Below are 23,665 nucleotides of genomic sequence, written 5' to 3' on the forward strand. Positions count from 1 at the left end.
ATCACAGAAGCGCTTCAAATGAGGCTCCCAAGCAGTGAAGATGTCACCTGGACAGGGAACGAAACATCTGCAACACCAATTTTACAGCTCGGCAGAACCACAACAACGAGCACCCGAGCAACAAATCTTCTCCCAAACTTTGACCAATAATGGATAACGAACAAAACGCTGAATGAACCAAAAAATTACACATTACTTATTCGTTTGTGTAGCATATTTGGCGAATACAGACTAAATTTTCTCTCAGTAGATCAACGGTTAATGTTCTATCACGTCATTGCATATTTCAACAATATAGTCAGTGCAGGCAGTCTGAACCGAGACGGATTAATCCCATATAACTGGCATAATTGTTTGCGAAATTACATTTCTTGACAATCAGTTAAAGCAGACAAGTGTTCTATTTTTTTTCCTATGCAATAGCTTTCAGGAGCTGCTTGCCATTCTTCCATTTCTGTGCAACAGGAACAAAGATAAAATGGTTGTTGTCCAGACTTTTTTTTCCTGTGACTCTGAATTAATTAAGTAGTTGCCTTATGTCTCCCTGTTGCAGTTCAAATAAAGTTCAGTGAGTCTTTACTTGCCTTTTTTCAGGTTTGTGGGCACTAATGACCTGCAATAATTGACAAGATATCAGAAGTACTGAGCATCTTCTTCCATTTGTGTGCGATGTGCGACCTGCTCTCTCATGTCAGTTTCTGAAATAAAACTCAATATGTTACCTTGGATGCTTCTTGAAACGTGTCAACCATTTAGATCAGATGTGTTCTACATTCAGCACGACATCTTATGCATGTGTTTAAGATTTTCACAAATTCTCTTTCAATTAAAATCCTCACAAATGGATTCAGAAATGCAGAAACGCGTTTTAAAAAGGCTGGTTTTATTGTTGCCTCAGTTTTCCCAATTACCTGACACTTATGACATTTCTAGCAAAATTGAAACACATCTTAATGCATTAAAACTGACTTTTTCTGTATTCGCATGACGTTTTCTCCTATTGATAATTCATGTGCTTTCTACAACACCTCATTTCTGTGAACCACTGACAATACACATTTTTCAACTTCTGCCCATCTCTCCTCCTGTACCATAGTCTTCAATTGCTCATCAAGATATCTTTTTTTAAGATGGTCGCATTCCGAAATATATTCAGATTATTCTTCTGTGTACGCTTTTGGATACAATTGTTTCAGTTATCCATCGTTTGTTGTAACTTTGTTAATTTTTCTGAATGAAAAATATAGTCTTTGTCCACCACCTACTCATGATTTCGCTCAAACATTCCATCAAACACGATTACAGACAATTCTATTTTAACATTCTTATCTTTATTCATTGATTTCTCATCCGTTTTCCATTGGTGATATTTTGACCTTGTTATCAGATTGTCAGAAAAAAATCTCATGATATATCTTCTGAAAAACCTCATTATTACAGAATTCTGCTTCTCTATTGGGTGTTTCACCACAGTAGGTCGCAAACCTACCTGTGGCCCAGCTATATTGTTATAAAGCCTAGGGTTTCTCCAGTACTCATATTAATACTTCTCCACATTTCTCTTCACAATCCAACCTCACTGTACATATGGAGAATTTCTCGGATCACCATGAATTCTACGTCCAACATCTTTTCCAGGACTAGTAGTTCTGCATTACATGTCTCTTCATCCGTCAACATTGAAGATTGATCTGATCCCGTATTTCTGAATACAAAATCTTCTTTAGGTATTATTCCCACTCTATGAGAGGACATCTTATTTGCGCGAGTAACTAAATTGATGAAGAACTACCACTACCTTCTCAAATACAGTCTGTCCGGGGTAGCACATTCTGGTGCAACATTTTAGCATCCATTGCGATTAATTTTGCAATTTTACCAACATTTCCTGGCTTTTGCTGCTTCCCAATATCTTCTTCCCAGTGTTTGTACTGAACCACAAATACTGTGAACTCATTGGGCCTATTTTATTGCAGTGAAAACACGTCAGCCCTTTAAATTAATTTCCCCCTTCACGAGTTTCCGTTGTATCTTGTGGTAAACTATCTTTATTATCTTCAAAAACGTCTAGTTTGTCCTTACCACCAGAGGATTTCTCTTGAACAGCATTTCAATCTCACATGAATTGAAATTGATGTTAGAATATACGTTCGACCATTGTCCATTCTTAGGTTTCTAAATCGCTGCCTGTGATTTTCGGATAGAATGTCATATGCACTTAAGTATGGCTTCCTTCACCTCGTCTTATCCCCACCTCCCTTTTCTGATGGTGATGGGGATACACCACTTGCTCTACCTAGCAAATGTCTTTGGTTCAGTAAAACCCGTATCGTGAGTGGCCACTTCATTTGTTTAGCCTGTTTCTGGAATGAAATGAGAAAGGCTTCGACACTCTCCGCATCAAATGTGTATACTGCCTGGATACATTTGAAAAGACTTCCACCAAGTCTTCAGCTACAATGACTTTGCTCAACATCATTAACTTCCTGACAAAGCGTAACTTTTAACTTCACCTTCATCCATTAACTTCAACTTTCTATTCTAAGTGCCAAATTTTGTGGACCAAACTCAATCTGTTTCTCCCCATCCTTTCTCTCTCTGTTGTCTTTCTTCTGTGAGGGCACTCCTCTCCCCTTCTTTTCTTTTTTCTGAGAGTGACTCGGTCCTTCTACTTTTTCCTCTGTCTTCAACTTAATGAAAACTATTTCAGTTCCGGTTCATGTTCAAGCTGCTTCATATCCAATTGAATTCGAGTCAATTCCAACGTTTCCAGCAAATGTAAATGTTGCACTATTGTTGTTATTACCGTTTCGTTTCTCACAGGCGAAGATCAAAACAACTCCACTTTGTCTGTGCATTACATCCTGCCAGTTGCAATACCTTTAACTTTATCTTTACCTTCTGTAAAATGACCAAATTACTTCATCCCTCACCCGCAGAAAATTCTCACTGACAGAAAGAGCCATTCCACCATAAAGTACTGTTTGAACACCTCGAATTGAACACGCAGAAAAAAAAGAAACCGACATCTGCCACTCGCCTTTGAGTCCAACTACTCTAAAATCAAATTTGAATGAACCTTACATCCCAACAAAATACAATGATACAGGTTTGACCCTCTCAAAGTATTTTCAGAAGGTGGCCCTGACTGTTTATTGTATGAAGGTTGATGTGACATGAGTGTTCCCCATCTGATACAAGTCATCAATGCACTGGACTTTCAGGAAAAAAAAAAACCCAGCAATTTCAGGACAACAGTTGTCGCCCCAACAAATGAAAACGGGATTTTGAATAACTTAACTGTTGAAAAACTTCACCAATCCGCTCCAATAGCTATTAGGAATTAACTGTTCCAATACTTTAACAGCACATGAACATGCCAATGGCAAAAAACAAACAAACACAGACTCTTACAGACCGACGGAAACAACTTCAACGACATAACCTTCAATATAAAGTCTGAAAAATCCTTTAAAGAAGCTGGCGACTTCCCTGCACTCCACCATCTTGTGTCTGCTGCAGCTGATATAAAGTCGAAAAAACAGGCATGAACGGAAAGCACTGACCATTCCTTTTCCAGTGTTAAATGGAAATGTAATGCATGAAAATAAAACTGTTGGACTATAACCTGGTGTTGTAGTCCAACAACAACACCTCCAAATCATTATGAAAATCGACACTGCGGCAGCTATGCCTTCATATAAAAAAGACAGAATATCATTTATGATGTGACAGCATTGCAAGCAGCACAATACGTTTCTTTTATGATTCTACTTCTCTCGCAAAGGTATTGATATTTAATTCCACCCGCATATTCTTTAATTGCTTTGGTTGCTTAAATATCGTAGAAACTATGCATGTTGTCAGTAAGGAATATTGATATTTACTCAGTGTTCTTTGTCTACTCCCATATCTTCAGATGAGGTAGAGTAAATTTCCAACTCGTCTGGAATGTGTTACTGGATAAGAGGATTGCATTCTTCACATGTGATACATGAAAAAATATACAATGTGGTAAGTCAATCTCTTCGTGTGCATTTTTTCTCGATTCGCCACTAAGTATGCAATTTCCGAAACTGGACAAATATTCGTATTTGATGCGTTACAATGTGCGTAAGGATTCAGCACTTGGCAACGAGCAAGCGCAGAGTACAATTGATAAACGCATTAATAACAAAAAAAGTCAGGAGGCAGTGTTATTTTTCAAAAAAATTCGTCTGTCTAAATTCTGAACGAAGGTGATGTACATGACATCTGGTGTCCAATGCATGGAGAGGACAATGGAAGTGAAATCTAGAATTTCAGGGACAGGTCTTATTTTGTTTCGTTGTGTTATGCAAAACAAAACATTCTAAATGAGCGGAACTAATATAAGTGATGATTTGATGTAATTGACTCACTGGAGGTCTGATGTGTGTATTAATCAGCTCACCATTTCCATGTGTTGGTCATACGACAGCCAGATATCTTCAATAACTACAACAGTCATTCATTTTCAGAAATGAGGAAACCACTGGTTGTGCTGTTGCAAGAGATTTACTATCCACTTCTTGCAGCTGCTGGTCTTCCAGGTAAGCCATTGATCTTGTTTCTTTCTGGTTGATTTTACTTTGCCCGTGTAAGCGTTTAATATTCTATTTTTTCCACCATCAGTGTTCATAGAAGATTATCAATCTAGTGACTGAACACTTTCGGCTTCTCCATTTTAAATGGGAGCATAACTCGTGTCATAACAATTGCCACCAATGTGCCGCCTGCAAGGAGTCGTGTCGTTCTTTAGACAGTCTGATAATACCAAACAAAATGATGACGACAGCAGCATATTAAACCTTTGCGTAAATGTCATGTTTTGTAAATCACTCAGAATGTGTTCACATCCTCTTAATAAATATTTTCCCCTCTGTATCAATCATACATTGCCTTATTGCCGACTCTGTCTCTTATATCTGTCTTTATTAAATCGAACACGATGACTATTTTAACTCTTTTACGAAGAAACTGTGATCTTTCCAAATGCATCACTGCTTGTATCGTGGCCATGGCAACGTCGGATCTATTGGTCGTCATCAATAACGTTGTAGTGTATCGCATTTTCAGTTATCACTTTCCATTTTCCTTCTTCTCCCATACACCTGTTTGCAAGCTCATTATATACATGACTGTCATCAGTCTCGATTTAACTGTTTGGTTCACTGTGTCCTTCACATTTGACAGATTTGTAATGATCGGCTGCCAGAGATGTAAAACATTATATTGTACCGAAAGAACTGCAACCACGGTATTAATAATCATTTCGGTCTTGACTTTGTCAAAGACTATTCCAGCTTTGTTTGCATATGAGCCAGAGGAAATCATTAATGAAATCCAATGGGGTTGCCAGTCAAGTGTAGCATCATCTGCATGGGGAGCGTTGGTCTGAATTTATAGAGTCTGGATTGTTTGGCTTCCATTTCTCTTAATTTTCTCGTTTAATTATTTAACCATCCACTGTATTGTGATGGCGAATCGAACTCGGATTAAGCTCCGTGGTCACAGAAAGAAGAATGAAAGCAATGCAGAGACGGAGAACCGGAGGAAGTCCATCGTTTTATTATTTTGGGTATCCGTCAGTTTCATGTTGCTTTGGTTGACATATTCTGCTATTTTGGTCATTACCAGACAGGCAAACCCTAATTATTACAAAGGTGACTTTAACGAACCTGAATATATCGCAGCTGAAACAGAAAATATCCTCAAGATGATGAGTTGTTTCCTGAATCCCTGTATTTATGCCACAACCCAGAAAAAATCAGAGGAGAACTGAAGAATGCAATGGAATCGCTATTGAAACAAACTCTCAGAGTATTTATAAAAAATGTGGACAAGAGCAATATATTTTAGCGGAATCTCTTTGTAGCTGAGGCTAGATTTCACACTGATTTCTTTAATTCCCCGGGTTGTTAAAAAGGCTTTGCACAGTTACCCCTTAGATTTTCAATCAGAATTTTGATGTGTGATAATTTCTGTTTCGTGCGATTTTTGTTTGAAACATACATATCAAACATTCATTCAAAAGTTTCATCTTCAAAATCAGGTATCAATGTTCTAAAACCACTCTTGAGCAGGATATTTTTCAAAAAAATGCATGAATATAAAATCGATACCATGATCAAATACGTCAGTATAAAATCGTACTCATATTTATTGCTGTCAGTAGAAATTATCAAAAATTGCTTCAAATTGAACTGGCTATTTATGTGCACGTTTTGCAAAAAAAGAGATTTTATAGTCTGACAAAATTACACGTTGGAATGCCATAGTCGACAACTTCAAACAGGCAAAAAGAAACAAAGGAAACGTTCTTGCGGTCCTGGCTCTTTGATAACACGGAACGGAGCATTAATTCATTCAATAGACGGATCAGATAACCTCTGTCAACCAGCCTACTCTATGCACAGGAATGGTGCCTCTTACGCTCAGTGATGAGTACACGAACGAAATGCATATTTCGAGACATATCGAAAAAAAGAGCGATCTGACATCTCAACACTATTTTTTTCGTATTCTCCCGATGCTCAAGCATCCTCGGAGCCCTCAGAAATACGCATTGCTATTTCTTTAATAAATTTAAGGAAACGACCACAACCGGTTTCTCTGACAGAGAACGCCACAGTCTCTGTTTGAAAACTCTCTCTTCATCGCAGTCATAAATATGCTGTCTCATCTTCCGAGATACTGAAGCATGGCTCCATCCCGCAGTGGCATTGTGGAAGATCTGATGGATCTTTCTTTTTATGTTCTCAAACATAAAGCAAGATTATCGGATGGAAATCCTAAAACTTCATATTTGAATCAACGTGATGAATTTTCAGTCACTGCCGAACGCAAATTTAATGTCTAATCTTTGTTTGCCTGCCTGAAGTTACATTGCACTTTCTTCTTTAACTTCTGAAATTGGTGTGGGAATACCAAATGTGCGAATGCAGGGTCTTGAGGTGGAAGAAGGGCATTTATGTAAAATCGTCTTTATCTTTACATGCAGATACAGACATCAATGAACAGTTGCCCTCTGACGATTACAATATGATCACATAAATAATACGTAGTGTCAAAGCGCCACACAGCACAGACGCAGAAACGTTCCTCCAGCCAGTTCGTGCCATCCAAACAAAAATAAACTAGTCGCACTTCTCTGTGCTTGGCCCCTCTACCTTCAAACAATTCTTGTTATCATACTGACCTTAATGAATTTTAAAGGTCGTAACTCGATGTCCAACTCTACCTGTGCAAGTTCATTACACAATCGAACCATTCTTTGTGTAAAAAATACCAGCATGTATTTATAAAAGTTTCTCCTCTCACCTTGAAAATATGTGACGTTTTCAGAAGCTCCCCCATACAATGGAAAACGCACCTGCAATTCTCCTCATCTGTGCATCTCATGATTTTATAAAGCTGTATAATGCCATCTCTCAATGGTACATACTTCAGTAAAAATATCCTTGCATATCCAGTCAATATTTCAAAGGTCAACCCTTCATTCCCAATAACATCTCACTGAATCTCTTCTGACCACTCTGTAGCTGAGCTACGAATCATATTCGGGGCTTTGACGGGCTGAAACTGAGTACTCATCCTTTCAACATTACAGTCATAGTAGACTTGTCAAAGGAAGATTGTGAACAAATCGGTGCCCAATTTCATGTGATGTACGTTGGCAGGAAGAACCTCGACCATCCTGAGAAGCAGGTAAGGGGTCTATTCTGCTGTAATTCCCAGTTGCTTCTATCCTTCATTAAATTAGCATAGTAAGCATTAGCTGACCATCTCTAGTTGTAAATGTTAACACATTTTGGCCTACGCCAAATGCATTACGATTTCGGATGGATGATAGTTCACTCCCTCATTCAGTGATGGAACGTTCGATGATGGATTGGGAATCGGTTTCCCATATCCAAACACCGAGAGAAAGGAGTATACCAGATATTGATAGGATAGGAATTCTGCTTCTTTTGACGAAAGCGCGATTAATGGTGAAAGAGACTGAGTAATGTTTCCTGATTTTTTTCTGGTAAAACTGCAATTCCTCACTTTCAGACCTGATTCCTCATCGAACAATTATCTCTCTCCGTAGGGAGGGGAGATGCTGAAAGATCATCTCCCTTGCAAGAAACTGTTGCGAAAACTCTACATAAAACAGGAAGAAGGAAACCGTATTGGACAGTAACATGAATAATATTCAGTGTTTGTCGGGTTCTCAGAACAGGATCAATGAATAGTATGTTGTTGGGGTACATTATTGGTGTCGTAGCGTCGTGGAAATTATTTTATTGAAGTTTTTTCTGATATTGTGTTGGTGAAGGCGTTTTCACATTATGTGGATCATGAATTATTGTGTCCACGAAGGGGCTTTTAATGTCGTGTGACTGATGATTTATTCTGTTGGAGTACTTTGCATAATACACTTTTGCAGAGGAAGGAGGAAGATGTGAACACGCAAAACTCGGGATCTCAAAGAAGACCAAAGCCAATTTTCGACAGGCACCAAGGCATTCACAAGGTGTTGCCTGCAAAAAGGAAAATCACGCCGAATTCTTGAATCATTCTGCCAATGGATAAGGCATAGGAATGGACGACTTCGTCTCTGTGAAATAACTTTGGAAACATATTCGAATACGGGTGGAAAGGGAAGTTTTTTTTAAAAAAAGAAACATCTGTGAATGCATTTAATGTCGTTCTCCAGAAGAAGATATTCTTGCCTCTTCTTCCAAATCAAACAGGAATAAAATATATTTGTATAACTGTTTTGAAGGCATGAAGCTCATCAGAGAATTAGAACATAGAACATAGAAGAATACAGCGCAGTACAGGCCCTTTGGCCCTCGATGTTGCGCCGATCCAAGCCCACCTAACCTATACTAACCCACTATCCTCCATATACCTATCCAATGCCCGCTTAAATGCCCATAAAGAGGGAGAGTCCACCACTGCTACTGGCAGGGCATTCCATGAACAAATTCGGAGAGGATTTTATCCTGTATGAGCTCACTGAGACTGTGGGGTTGGGAGACTGCAGAGGGAGATGAAAATGTGTTGCTGGAAAAGCGCAGCAGTCAGACAACATTCAAGGTACAGGAGAATCGACGTTTCTGGCATAAGCCCTTCTTCAGGAAGACCGAAACGTCGATTCTCCTGTTCCTTGGATGATGCCTGACCTGCTGCACTTTTCCAGCAACACGTTTCCAGCTCTGATCTCCAGCATCTGCAGCCCTCACTTTCTCTCAAAGACTGCAGAGGGAGTAAATTTGATATGTCTGCAGTAGAATTTTGCCAGTATGTTGGAGGGAATGCCGTTGGAACAAAGGCCTGCTTCATGAAGAATGTAGCACAGTAATGCACAACTGGAACAGGGGGCTCTGGTTGGAGGCTGAATAAGCTCGTGTTGCTTACTGTGGAGCAATAACTGTCTATGAGAGGCATGGTCATGGTGATAAGGAAATCGTTGTCTCCCTTCGATCACGGGACACAACAAAGGGGGTACAGTTGTCTTGGAAAACAGGATGTTTTCCGGAGAGTTGAGGGCTAAACATTTAAAACCAGAACGGATTGCCTCGGAGGGTATTTGATACACGTATCATCTAAAGCGTTAACGATACTTGCATGAACACTTACAGTGTCATGATTTCCATGGCTATTGACCAAATCCGCAAGTTGGAACCTGCAAGTATGGCATAGCTAAGGTAGAATAGAATCGATGGGCCGAAGTACCTCTTCTAAAGTATTTATTCTAAAATTCCATAAAAGAGTTTGGGAGACATGGGATTGTGCATGAGCAAAGACTCATATAATATCAACACATGTTGGAACATATTTGAGGAAATTGTTGTTTCAAACATAAAGTAAATGATGTTTGAAGTGGTAATACAATATAAATTCAAAAGTTTGAATCAGCAAATAAACAAAAATGTTCTGTACCACAGAAAGTACCTTAAAGTCTTGGGCACAGACATTAAAAGGTTAACCTAAAAAAAAGTTGTGCATAGTAGGCACATGCGAATTGCTCTAAAATTCACGTCAACGTTTCATTTGTTACAAGCTAGACTCTGGAAGTGAAAAAAACGCTAATCAGAAAAATACATTTTTAAAGATGCTGAGACTCTACAAGGGCAAAATAATTTGAAAACTCATTCTGAAAGGCAAGCCTAACTGTTCAGACGATGTATCCATATTTTTAATTGTACCCTCACGTCCCCTTTACTAGCAATGTTCAGCAAATTGACAACTGGAATTGGTAATTTTGATGAACATATTTAACATTACACTCGAACTGAATTGAGCACTCATTGAAAAATAATGAACTAACAATGCAATTTCAGATAGTTTTATGAAATTTTGGTTGTTCACGTATTTTGTTTATTTTGATGAAAAAAATTAATGAAGTCTCATGATCAGTTCAGCAACTGACATTGTTTTGCGTACACATAACTGACAGGTGATGTGCATAAAATGTAGCAAAGCATTTATTAATGTTTCACGTGGTTGGCTCATTCAGAGATTACGAAGTATTGGATATAAGGAAACCTGTCTGTCTGGATGTCGATTTGCCTGACCCGCAAAAGACAAAACGCAATGGCAGATGAAAAGTGCACTGGCTGGAGCTCGTTGACCAATGGTGTTCCACAGACATCCGTTCAGGAACCACTGCTGTTTCTGACTTTATTAAGGAACTGGAAGGAAGGATTAGTTCATTTGCCCATGACACGAAGATTCGTAGAATTGTGGGTCGTGTGAAGGGCTGTTGTCGGTTGCAAGAGTCCATTAACAGACTGCAGAACTGGGCTGATCAGTGGAAGCTGGAGAGCAACGTAGAAAAGTGTGAATTCTTTCACTTTGAAAGGTCGAATTTAAATGGTGAATACATGTTTGAACGCAACATTCTTGACAGTGTAGAGGAACAGAAGGATCTGAAGTCCATATTCATGCATCCCTAAAAGTTGTCAACCAAGGTTATTAGATTTTCAGGACGACATACGGTGTGCTGGCTTTTATTCGCAAGGGGGATTTTGATTAGAGTTGCGAGTTTATACGGCAGATCTGTAGAGTTTGGTTAGACCATACTTGGAATGCTGTGTTCAATTGTGGTCACCTCTATATACGAAAGATGCAGAACCTTTAGGCAGTGTGCACAGGAGATTTAATGGGATGCTGCGTGGACTGGATGGCATGTCTTATGAAGAAAGATTGAGGGAATGAGGGCTAATCTCATTGGAATGAAGAAGGATAAGAGATGTTTTGATAGAGGTTTACAAGTCGTTGAAAGACATAGATGGAATAGATAAACATAAACTGTTTCCCAGGCCAGACATATCGATCACGAGAAGGGATAATTTTCCGGAATTTCAATATAATGAAGTATTTCAGCCAGGTGATGGCCATGGGACCATTGTTGATTTTCAGATAAAAAACAAACCAAACAAATCCCGTTCACTGTTGTCCTTGAGGAAGTCATTAACTGCTCTTGACTGAAGGTGATACCAGATGATTAACAATTTACTTAATTATAAACACCTCCATTGGCAAAAAGGGTTTGGCAATCACTTGTGGAATAGGCAGCGACACACATTAACAAGCAATAAGTAACAAGAAAAAGTAAATCATGGAATGAAAATTAACAGAAGAGGCACGGCAGCACACCAGATGGGTAGCATCGAAGTGACATGAAGTTTTCATTCGTCCCATTGGCTCCAATGTTATCGCACTTCAAGAGATCATACTAGCATTTTCACATGATGTCAGGTTTTCACCTCAGTGACCCTGTTGGCAATGCATTCCACACACCCATGATACTCTGGGTGAAAAGGACTTTTCTTCAAAGCCCCTTGAAATCCCCAGCCATATAAAATTATGGTCCCTTGCTAATCTGTCTTCAAATAAGATGAACAACTGCTTCTCATCCACTTTGCCATTGCACCTCATAATATTATACATTTGCTGTTTCATAGAAGGTTATCTCGTGCCATCTCTGTTAATAGAAGGCCGTGCAACCCAAGGCTGAATTTGGTGTACACCAACTCCAGTGCAATCACATCCTTTCCATTATGTGGTCACCAGAAATGCACGAAGTACGGCGGCTGTTGCCTGTCCAAAGTCCTGTGCAACTCAAACATAATCTCTCTGCTGAAAGTCAATGTCACCTTTGAGTATGCGGAAAAGGTTTACACTGTGTCAACAAGATTGGAGAAATTGAGTTATAAGAAGCAGGATGGGTGGGGATAGAATTCCCTTGGGGAGTAGAGGCTGAGGGAAAGTTTTACAGATTAGGAGAGATCATTAGATATATAAATTGCAAGGTATTTTAACTAATGTATGGCATTCATAAACTACAAGTCATAGATTCTTGCGGAGAAACGATAAAATTAAGAGACCCAAGGGACCATGACGGTGGTCTGCATATGGAACGAACTGACAAAGGAAGTGAAAAATGCGAGTACAATAACAATAATTAAAGAAAACATCTTTCGACATACATGGAAATGAAAGGCTTTGTGGGATATTGGACGAATTAAGACAAATAAGAATATTTCAGTTGAGGTAACCTGGACAATTTGGTTTAAATAGTCTGTTTCCATGTTGTTTGAATCTGTGACTGTACTATTCTGAATGTATTTACAAGTTATAGCTGACAGCAATTTAGTCATGCCACCAAGTAAGATGACACTCTTGAGCATAATTGTTATACATTTTCTGGTTCAATACACGTATAGTGGCTCTCAAAGTACTGCATTGTCTATTAGATTCATAGAGATGTACAGCGTGGAAATGTATTGATGCTATTGACTACGGTTACAGGGCGTGCCTGACGATTGTGATTGATATCGTTCGAGAAACATAAGGACACAAGAACTGGGAGAAGAAATGGGTCATCAGTCACCTGACGGATTCTACGATTTACATATGAAAGAACTGCAACCAACATGGTCATTTTAAAAGATGAGAGACTTAACAAATAATCCAGAATTTTGTAGATATGTTATTTCATTTGCATAGCACTGTATAGATTTCCTATACATTCTCTGCCTTATGATCTCACATTCCACAACCATCTGATGAAGGAGCAGCGTTCTTTCTTGGAATGCAACTGCCTCCAAATAAAGCTGTGGCAGTATAACCTTGCGTTGTGTGAAGTTTAATAAGTAAATCCGAATCTCAAACCTGCAACTCCAAATCATGTCTGCTCGGACACTTTGCGTTATTAGTTGTCCCGATGTCCGGCTTGGAGGATAATCACCCGAAAGTTTGAGACCGAATGTCCAGGACCACTGTCGTATTCCCCAACTGTGAGGGAACATCTTTGCCTGGTGATTATTGTGCAGTGTTCATTCATGAGTTGTCTGCTCCGTTTCGCCAATATACACTTCTCCACTTTCCGAATGTAAACAATTGCCAAATCTTAAAGAGATCATTAGTCGCAGCAAAATGCCCAGCTTTCAGGAAAATATCGCCCACAACACTTTACAAGACAGTCAGGGCAGACGCTGCAAGAAGTCTCAGGGTGTAGACACAGAACCCACCATTAGACGTGGCGACCTTTGCATCACCATCCTCTAAGGCAGACTTTGGGAAAAAGAAACAACCGCATAAAGTAATCGAGCAGAGGCTGATAGCCAATCTGGTACCCTGAGAATGATCTCAACCGGCAGGTTGTTCATGTCACACGACAGATGTCCCCACTGCACGACACACCCTCTATCTCTCTCTCACACACACACACAAGCACAAGCTCACACACGTATTTACTCCCAAACTATTAGCATTTGCAAACACTAGATCTGTGTCTCATGCACGCACACACGTCTAAATTTATACAGTATATCTTTTTTCGCAGAATCCGTATTTTATTTTGCTCAATATGCAAAACGTACAGTCAATCCTTGAAAGATTCTGTAAATTAGACTTTAGAAATAGAACCAGTCCGACTCTAGATTTGGATACAGACTATACCTTCAAACCTTTCATGCATTGCCTGAGTTGAGATGACACCATATATCAGGAAATCTGATGTTATCTTGAGAATGCGACTTTAAAGGAGATTTGGGATTTGCATAATGATGAACCGAAACTGGAAAACCCATTTCATATGTGTTCAATACATTTAAGCTGCATGACACTTTGGTTTTTTGCTTGCAAATCTGTGTCTTATGGTGCGGCTCCACAAATACCTGATGACGAGGCAGCGCTACGAAAGCACGTGCTTCCAAATACACATGTTGTACTACAGTCGGATGCTGTGTGATTTCTACTGTAATGTGGTGACCAAAACTCTACGCCGCAATCCAGATGCAAACAAACCAATACCTTGCATACTTCAATGAAAAAATATTTGCTTTTGTTTACTTTCTTCAGCAGCATGTACCAAAATTTAATTTGCATTCCTTTTCACCCATTGGACGATAACATTTTAATGAACGCTGTGAAATTCAGTATTACACTTCTGCAGACTTTGCCTGGTTCATAGAATTCGTACTCAAACAGAAGATGACTGTTCTAACATTGTTCTACAGGCACGTAATCGATGAAACGTCTGAAAAAAATGCTACAACATCAAAAGGCACGAGAGAACAGTGAGACACGGGCATATGTCTGCTTTGTCAGTCATGTAGGAGTAAGTGAGTGCTGCAGATGCTGGAGAACAGGGCCTTTGTCATACGACTGGGCATATGATATAAAGATAAAAATGGAGCATTCAGGATTTTTAAAATAAATATAAATAGTTGTAAATAAATGTGTGGTAATTCTGGATCTTTATTCTGAAGCTGTGTGATATATTGCTGATGGTTCATTTCTTTAACTCCCGAGCTGTGGATCGAACATCATTGTCAATTAATGAAACATTTTAGGCCCATATACTCCTGAGTTTAGAAGAATGAGACAACATATAATTGAGTTGATGAATGTGCGGAAGGAGGTAACATAGTAGTTCATAGCGGGTATAAACTTCATGTCTAGTAACGAGACCAATAAGGGTTAAAGGCTAAAATTAATAGGACATGACAATGAATATTTAACGTGAAGTGGAAAATTCGCAAACGGAGAACTGTATGAGGAAATAAGACATAATCTTTTCAATGAGGCGGTGTTGTGGCCAGATGCCTTCCAGCTCAGCACCGTCCCCATGAACTGTCCTACATGGCTATCTTTCTTTCCATCTATCGACTCGTCCTTCCTCTCTGACCTAGCCCGTTCATCCCCATCCCCAAACACCCATTGTCCACTTTGCCAACTTCCCCCACCCACGTCTCTGACCTTTCACTGCCATCCTATCCCCATTCCCCTATTGTACTTTGTGCAATTTTCTCCTCACCCACACCACCTCTCATTTATCCCTACCCTGCAGAGTCTCTGCCTCCATTCCTGACGAAGGGTTTTTGCCCCTTTTATGCTGCCTGAACTGCTGTGACTTTTTCCAGCGCCACTCTAATCCACGAAGGTGCAATTGCATCATCTTGATAATCCACAGAACGGTTTCTTTTCTGTAGCTTTCATAAAACCAACTGGCGGTAGTTTCACCTTAATTTCTCCAAAATTGAATATTTAAAATGGTCTGTAAGTTCAAAGAATTAGTCATGCTGCACATATCATGCTCTCAATAGTGCAGCTGTTGAAGGAGTGCAATGAACGTTTCACAGTCTGATTCCAGGGATGGTGGCACTGAGGTATGGAGAGAGATTGATTGGTTAGGATTGTTTCACAAAGGTTCAAACGATTTGATGAGGAATCTCTCAGAGAGTTATAAACTTCTAGCAGGACTATACAAGGTAGATACAGGGAGGATGTTGCCGACGGTATGAGTGTATGTCGAGAACACGGAGATCACAATCTGATGATCCAACGTTCACTTTATAGGACAACGATGAGGAGTCTTAAATCCACCTAAAGTGCAGTTCGACTCTGAAATTCATTACCATCGGAAGTAATGAATGCCAAAACAATTAATGTGATCGGAAAAGAGGCTAAATACACACTCTGAGGCGACAAGGATCAAAGGTTATGGAGTGAAAGCAAAATTAGGCTGTTGACTTCAAATGTTTACCCATAATCCTTATGAATTTCGGAGCGGGTTAAAGAGCAGAATGGCCGATTCTGTTGCAATGCTTCTGTCGTCAATGCAGTATTAGTTGCAGACACGTTGTCCCGCTCGTCAGGGTTACCCCATCAGAGTTGAACGGGTTATATTCGGTTTGTGAAGTTATAGTCTGTCTGTGTACAAATCTTGAGTCAGACTGGTTGTATTTCCAAAGTGGAATTTACAGAATATTACAAGGATTGAAGGGGACATAGATACGCACAAGTGTGCACGTTTCTCCTTGCAGATATTTTGTGAAGACAATAAGGAAACCATTGAATACTTTCAGCCTTCCAGTACATGACGTAAACATGGAATAGGTGCTTCCTCATGTTAAAATAAATGCAGGATGGCAGACAGAAAACGAAAGTGAGGATGAATTACCGTTCCAAAAGGGTTGTAAATTTGCGGAATTCACCGCAGCCCATTAAGGTATATTGCGCAACATTGAGACAATAGAAGGAGGGGTTTGACAGAATTGCAATTAGCAGTTGGTTGAGTTGTTGTTAAGTGTGGTAAGCAAGGTGGACTTAGGTCTTGGGGTAAAGTCAGGACTGCAGATGGTAGAGATCAGAGTTTAGAACGTAGTGTTGGGAAAGCATGGCAGGTCAGCCAGCATCCGAAGAACAGGAGAATCGATGTTTCGGACATAAGCGTTTCATTAGAAATGAGGCATGTGGGTTGGGGCTGAGAGATAACTGGGAGGGGATGGAGTTGTGGGTAGGTAGCTGGAAAAGTGATAGGGTGGTGAAGGTGAGGCCCAAGGTAATATGTCAGAGGAGGAGTGATGTACTGGTCCAGAGGGCAGTGCCGATTTGTACGCTTGAGATTGGGATCATGGCGTGGGATGGGAAATGAGGAAGCTGTTGAAGTCCACATTTATCCGTGTTGTTGCAGAGTCCCAGAATATAAGGTGTTCCTTCCCCAGGCGTCGTGTGGTAATGGTTTGGCGGTGGAGGATGTCCAGCAACTGCAACACCAGAACTGGTGACTGTATTCTGCAGACACAGGAATAACCGAGCAGAGAGGCGCGTACATGTCAAGCATGGCAGCTCGTAAAGTTTAGAAATCGATAGGTCACTTACTGTGGACGCCAAAAACAGCGAGGGTGCGATGAAAACTATAACAACTGGATAATTAGAAGAGCAAACTCAATGCCATATTCTAGCGTCAAACAATCTGCCCAAACATAATCGGACAAATAGGACACACTCCATTATATTTCCCTGGAATTCGAGCTAAATTCTCAAAATCTGACCCCTCGCATAAATGTCACAGTTTTTGGCTCTCAGTTTTCAATGCCACCCGATCCCATCAGCTTATTCGTGACGTTACATAATGTGAGACATTATTGGAAGAATAGCCCACAAATATAAGAGTAATACATTCCAGCGACTTAAGTGGAATGCTACAAAGTTCATAATTACACCATGTATTCTTGAGATTTGTAAATTAGTTTAAAACCCATGCATTAATTAAATTTCACTGTAACACGCTCTCTCTTGCTTGTGAAATCTAAGTAGATGAATTTGTCCATGAATACTGCCTTTTCAAGTCATAATCAACAATTTCCAATGATGATTTAATGGCATGGTTGTCCCCGAGACGTGGGAACGTGCAAGTGCAGGAAAAACGCAGAAGGAATTAACCCGGTGCATGGTAGTCGCATAATTCAAATTGAAAATATACCCGTAGAAAGTTGAAAGGGAATATTTAATGAGAAATGATGATTGAAAATATATTACAACATACTATTTCAAGGAATACTGCAATTATTTTATATGTGATGAAATATAAGATCAGGATGAGAAATCAGAAGGAGGAAAGAGGCTGTCATCAAAACTTGTTTTTTCAAAGGTTCCAAACGTCTTCCCAGTGTAATCGCTCGAAGTATGTTGGATATTATTATCAAGGAAACCTCAAAGAATCTGCATGTTCGGAAACAAGTAATACAAAGTCCTACTAATTGTGGGAAAATTGTTCAGTAGGCTTATAAGAGTATCCTCTGCTTTTATTGGAAAATGGCTTACCATACTTATAATTGCTTCCTGTGATTTTAAATTTGTAATTTAATTATAAAGCGCATTTAAAAAGAAATTCACATCGGCTTGCTGCTGCATATTTAACACCTTTCGATTTTGATTTTGCTGGAAATGTCAAGGATGCCCATGACGTTCTTGCAGAATATGAATTAAATGAAATATTTTACAAACGTTATAAATTGTACGTTTACGGTAATGCATGTTAAAAATCAACGAAACTGAGTTAAAAATAAACAATGGACTGTAACATTAGCAGAAATAAAGATTGGTTAAAGACAGACTATCTCATCTTGCCATCATCACTTCTCGTATGCAAAAAGTAAATTTAGCCTTTCCAATTCGATTCATGCACCATGATATAGAGGTGCACAATAGATGCGTCACAGTTGACCCAGAGATGCATTAGTGGTTGTAAACGGTACATCCTAATTGTAGAAATGAAAGTACGACTGCTATGATTGGGAAATGCATATTTTGTGCAAGGCTTTCTTGCTTCTATTTGCTGTCCTTTATTTATGAAGCTGGAGTCCTGCTTATTGAGTGGTCTTACACATTTTTCAAACCCTCCAAAAACTCCAGGCTTGCTAAATTTTGTTCTTTTGCGAGTGCAAATTTTAAATCTGGAAATTATATCGCTTCTCCACAATCTTTGTCCCAAATGTAACCTCCGTGAAATTTCCTATGTCATTTCCTCGTTTCTTTGGTAGCATGCGAACAGTTTTCTGAGTCCGAATACAATGTTATTGTTAAGTTCATTTGATGAAAGTTCTTCCTTTGATTCATCAATCTCCAACCTAATTCACAGACTAATCTAATTCACCAATGTCACTGCCAATTTGCTGCAGTTAAAGCAGGCTAAAATTTCTGCATTTATCATGTGCATTTTTGATTTCCATGATTAATACGAAAAGATATCCCAGAAATGGGCTTGCCAAAATCAATGTTTTAACTGGCATCTCTGGACATCCTGGTTATGTTAATCAGCAGCTATGTTCAATGCGGTATTCGATACTATCAGCAGCATGACCACCAACAGAGACAACAAACAACTGATGCAGTCAGCGCTGGATAAAACAGATCCACACACAATGTGTTCAATGATATGAGCATTCAATCTTCGTCTGAAAACAGTAAGCTGGAATTTAATGGCAATTTGTCACAATCTAACCAAAAAAAAACGTTTATTATCACGGTATAAGGTTGGACATGGGTTGATGCTGCGTTCTCTTTTTTTGGTTGATCCTTACATTTTAAATAATAATAGAATAAACTCCGACGTACATTTTTTTTTCCTTAGTACGATTAAGTACTTAATCGCATGCTCTCTGCATTGTGTGACACTTTCAAATATCACCTGAAAATTTTTAAAGCCATCCAAACATTCCTGTCATTTGCTTCCACTCTACTTCTTGGTGGTGTCATTGTGAATATGTTTTCAATTCATTAACTGCTTCTGTAAATAACATACAAAAAAATGTTGTTTCTCCAAACCATTTGCGAAAGTGGAAACCATTCATAATTGTCCCTGTCAGAAGCCATGCAAAAGCGACCCCTCCAATGATGAAGATTTGCGCAGGAGTAAACTGAATACTGCTTTCACCCATCTCTGTAATCTCGCACTCCATCTCAATACATGAGGTGCATAAAGCCGCAGGGACGCTTTAGTTCAACAGAGCTGAGAGGTAATGTTATTCCAGTGATCTCCAAACCAAATTGCCATTTAAAATCCCGTTTAGAATTAGTACGAAATTCATATCAGTCCATTTAATATTTATACCAATTTACGCCAACCGAAACTAATTTTCAGCTGTGCTTGTTTGTAATCCGGGGGGTTGGAAGGTTGGAAACATCGCATCAAACGCTTTAGATCAATCATTCTGTGTGGTACGACACTGATGCCTTCAGGTTTGTCTCATCTATTCTGAAGAAGGGAATCAGTGTTCAAAACATTAACGGAGTCTTCTTTCCACAGAATTTGCTAGAATAGCTGTGTTTCATATGGCGAACTTGTTTTTTTTTTTTGTTTCGTCTATGTCTTCTGCCATACAGCAAATGCAATCAAAATCATTGCTTTCAATCTAATATGTCACACAATGAATGTGTCACGAAACTGACACACCTATGTGTGTGTGCTTGTCTACTTTTTTCATTGTAATGCAAGGTATTGTTTTAACAGTAAGTCTTCCACTTTTATTTTACGCAATCGTCTCATTGACAGCTCGACCAACGTGATTTTTTTTGTTTCAAAGAATCAATGCCTTTCAAAGTCGTGAATGCCTCCACTAGATTCCCCACTCATGCTTCTCTGCTGCATTTCCAACAATCACAGATTACCCAGTACAAACCTACTCGTGTCTCATCTACACACACTTAATGCATAGTATTAAATGATGTGGAAAGATCACAAGCTAAGAAAAGTTCCTGACCTGTGAATCATCAGATGTGCGTGCTCGGTCCAATTTGGTAATGTCATATCTTGTCATCCCTGCATGGATTCTCATGTCGTGATCCATGCAGAGAGACTTGCAAAGTCGGAAGCACATTCTGTTAATTAGTGTGTGGTTTCAACGCTTTTTGGCTGAAGGGAAAGAATTGGAAAGCCGTGCTCACTGCCCACACATCAGTTGACACGTTTCGTACACGTATAGTGTCATTGCTAAAGCAGCAAAGAAAATGAACTTGCAAAAATGATCTTGCACTGTCCTATTGACACTAATCCCACATTCCAAGGTTTGGCCCATGACGTTGTCTGCCATCACAATTCAAGTGCTCATTGGCATACTTTTTAACATTGGTGATGTCTAGCACTTTGACTGACCCCTACACTCTCCGGCAGCCACTTCCAGACATCAAAACCCTTTGGCTGCGAAACAAAATCCTTGGTAACCCCGAAACACATAACGTAAGGTTATGCCCTCTTCATTAGTCATCCATCAGTTTAAAAAAAACTGCTACATAACTCCACAGCTGCGTTGCCTCTCATAAACTTATAATCCTCACTCTGGAAACACAAAGCCGTCTCAGCTATAAAGAAAACCCTCAGGTCTATCCAAACTGGCATACTGGCTAAATTTATTCTGTCCAGCAAACACCTTGGCGAATATGTGGGACACCCTCGCCGGGGAATTCACAGCATACTATGGCATGGCGAATGGGACTGCACACTGTAGTCTGGCTCTGAAATACGCGAAGATTTGTACAACTCTAATCGAACGCCCCTGCTCTCTGCACTGATGTACACATGGCAGGACAGGACAGAAGCTTTATTTGTCTTCTGAAGCACAGTTTCAACTTTTGATGCCAATTTCAATTGTCGATGGACAAGGACCCCAAGTTCCCTTTGTTACTCAGAGCTTTCGAACGTCCTTCCATTCATTGAGTAACTGTTTGTCGTGTTAGGTCTTGCAAAGTGCATTATTGAACAGCTTTTATGGCAAACTTCGATCGACTGCCGATCTGCCCATTTGAGCAACCCGTCTAAAACTTCCTTAAAACTAATATCTGCTTCTGCACTTTTGAACACCAACATAAACGTCCTGCCATTTGCACACCCATTTATTATCTCTATCCTCAATTTAACCATAGCTTCCGATTAAAAAAAGTTTTGTACTATTTCGAAGTTGTCCAGAACAATGCTTCTGTGCAATTTAGTTTGGCATATTTCACTTGGCTGCTGGACGTGCAGGCTGAGTGTTGCGAGAAACGTCTCTGATCTATTCACTTAATCTTTAAACGACAAATTCACGGCAGCTGAAGAAAACAAACCACATATTTTTCTTCTTCTTCATGTTACTGCATTTGAGAGGGTAAAAACAACTCTTGCTTTTGTGAAGATCTGATTAACTCTGAACGCTTTGTTCACAACTTAAGATGTTTAGCATTTTCAGAGCCATAACAAAGTTACTCTCAGCCAGAAGGATTTAATCAACAATATCTCAGAAATCTGCAGTTGAATCAGTTATTTCTTGTCAGGAGAAACTGCACTCGTGCACAGTCTCAAGTTTTCCCCATCGTAACGTTCTCATCAACGAGCAGCTGCATAATACTGGGGAGACTGCGTGCCTCAAAAATGTGCATGAACTGTATCATGAAGAAGGCTCCTTTTATTTTGTGTTAATGATTTGTTTTCCCAGTTCATCCGATAAACAACGTACAAATTAATATAGAATAACGACCTTTACAAACAGGAGAGGTTCAAGCAGGATTTCCGAGCTGCGGATGGAGTATACAAACCTGGAAGATCTATATGGGAACATGACTGAAGTTGGAGAGCTTCCAAACGCTCCTCGTTCCTCCTTTAACCAAAGTGTATTCCTGGAAACTATTGACCATTCTTTGTTATTCTGCAAAAGAGGCATGTCGGATTGGAAACGTTAACGCATTTTGTCTTTTCACTGACCCTGCCACATCTGCTGTTTCACCAAATTTTCCCACGTTTCAGCTCTCCATTTTCTGCTGTATTTCATATAAATTTTCTTAGTTTCCTTGGCAAATGCTTGTCTCATGTAGGTGCTAGACGTCTTATATCAGTTTTCAGGTGGTGATAAAAATCTCAAAATCAAAGTTGAGAATTAACCCCTTTCCCTTAACTTACAAACTCACGCAAATAACATCCATTCTCTCATTAACAAACACTGTTTTGGATCAGTTCAGGCACCTTCAAAGCATTTCAAGAACGTGGCCCAAATCTAACATTAGAACTTGCTTTAAGCAGGTTTTTTGCAGATATTCCAGGAAGAATGCAGCTGGTTAACGCATTTCGTTTTAAACAAAATATAATTTATTTATATATTTAATGCATGAAACAAGAACAAAGAGAACAGAACACAAAATAACTTAAACTATCAGAAAGCCAAAAGATAATCACAACATTCTCCAGTTAGTTTAAATGCTTGCAAAAACACCTTATATACCCCTTGTCATAAAAGGTAAAGTCAAACAAAAGGTCTCATAGGAAAGAGGTCACAGAGCGTTGGCGAGTCTGGACCAGTAGCTTTCAAAACTGTCTCACTGCTTTCAGTGAGCAACCACACGATCAAACACTACATCAAACCAGAGAAAACCTGAGCTAGAAAGAAGAAAAACCGTTTACTCCACTTTCATTGGACAGGTGTTTCTTTTGAAGACAAAGATTTATTGCCTTCGGAGGTATCTATTAGCTGTGATCAAGTTGGCCCGAAAACTCTTGAAACTTGAAAGTTTCAGAGACTATGTCTATGCCGAACACTCCGAATAAAATGCCAAGAACACAGGCATTTATAGGCGCAGCAACATCACAACATCTGTGTAGGCCTTGACTGACACACACACACACACACACACACACACACACACACACACACACACACACACACACACACACACACACACACACACACACACACACACACACACACACACACACCGATATATCTTTTCATCTCACACACACGCACAGACACACATGCACAAATGAACGTTTCATTTTGTATTGAGTGTGAAGGGCAGAATTCGAAATCGTTTGCAGTGATTTGTGTTCAGT

The sequence above is a fragment of the Chiloscyllium plagiosum genome, unplaced genomic scaffold (assembly GCF_037043375.1).
Source record: "Chiloscyllium plagiosum isolate Xiang-an unplaced genomic scaffold, Cpla_swu_hap1 HiC_scaffold_21, whole genome shotgun sequence".
NCBI lineage: Eukaryota > Metazoa > Chordata > Chondrichthyes > Orectolobiformes > Hemiscylliidae > Chiloscyllium > Chiloscyllium plagiosum.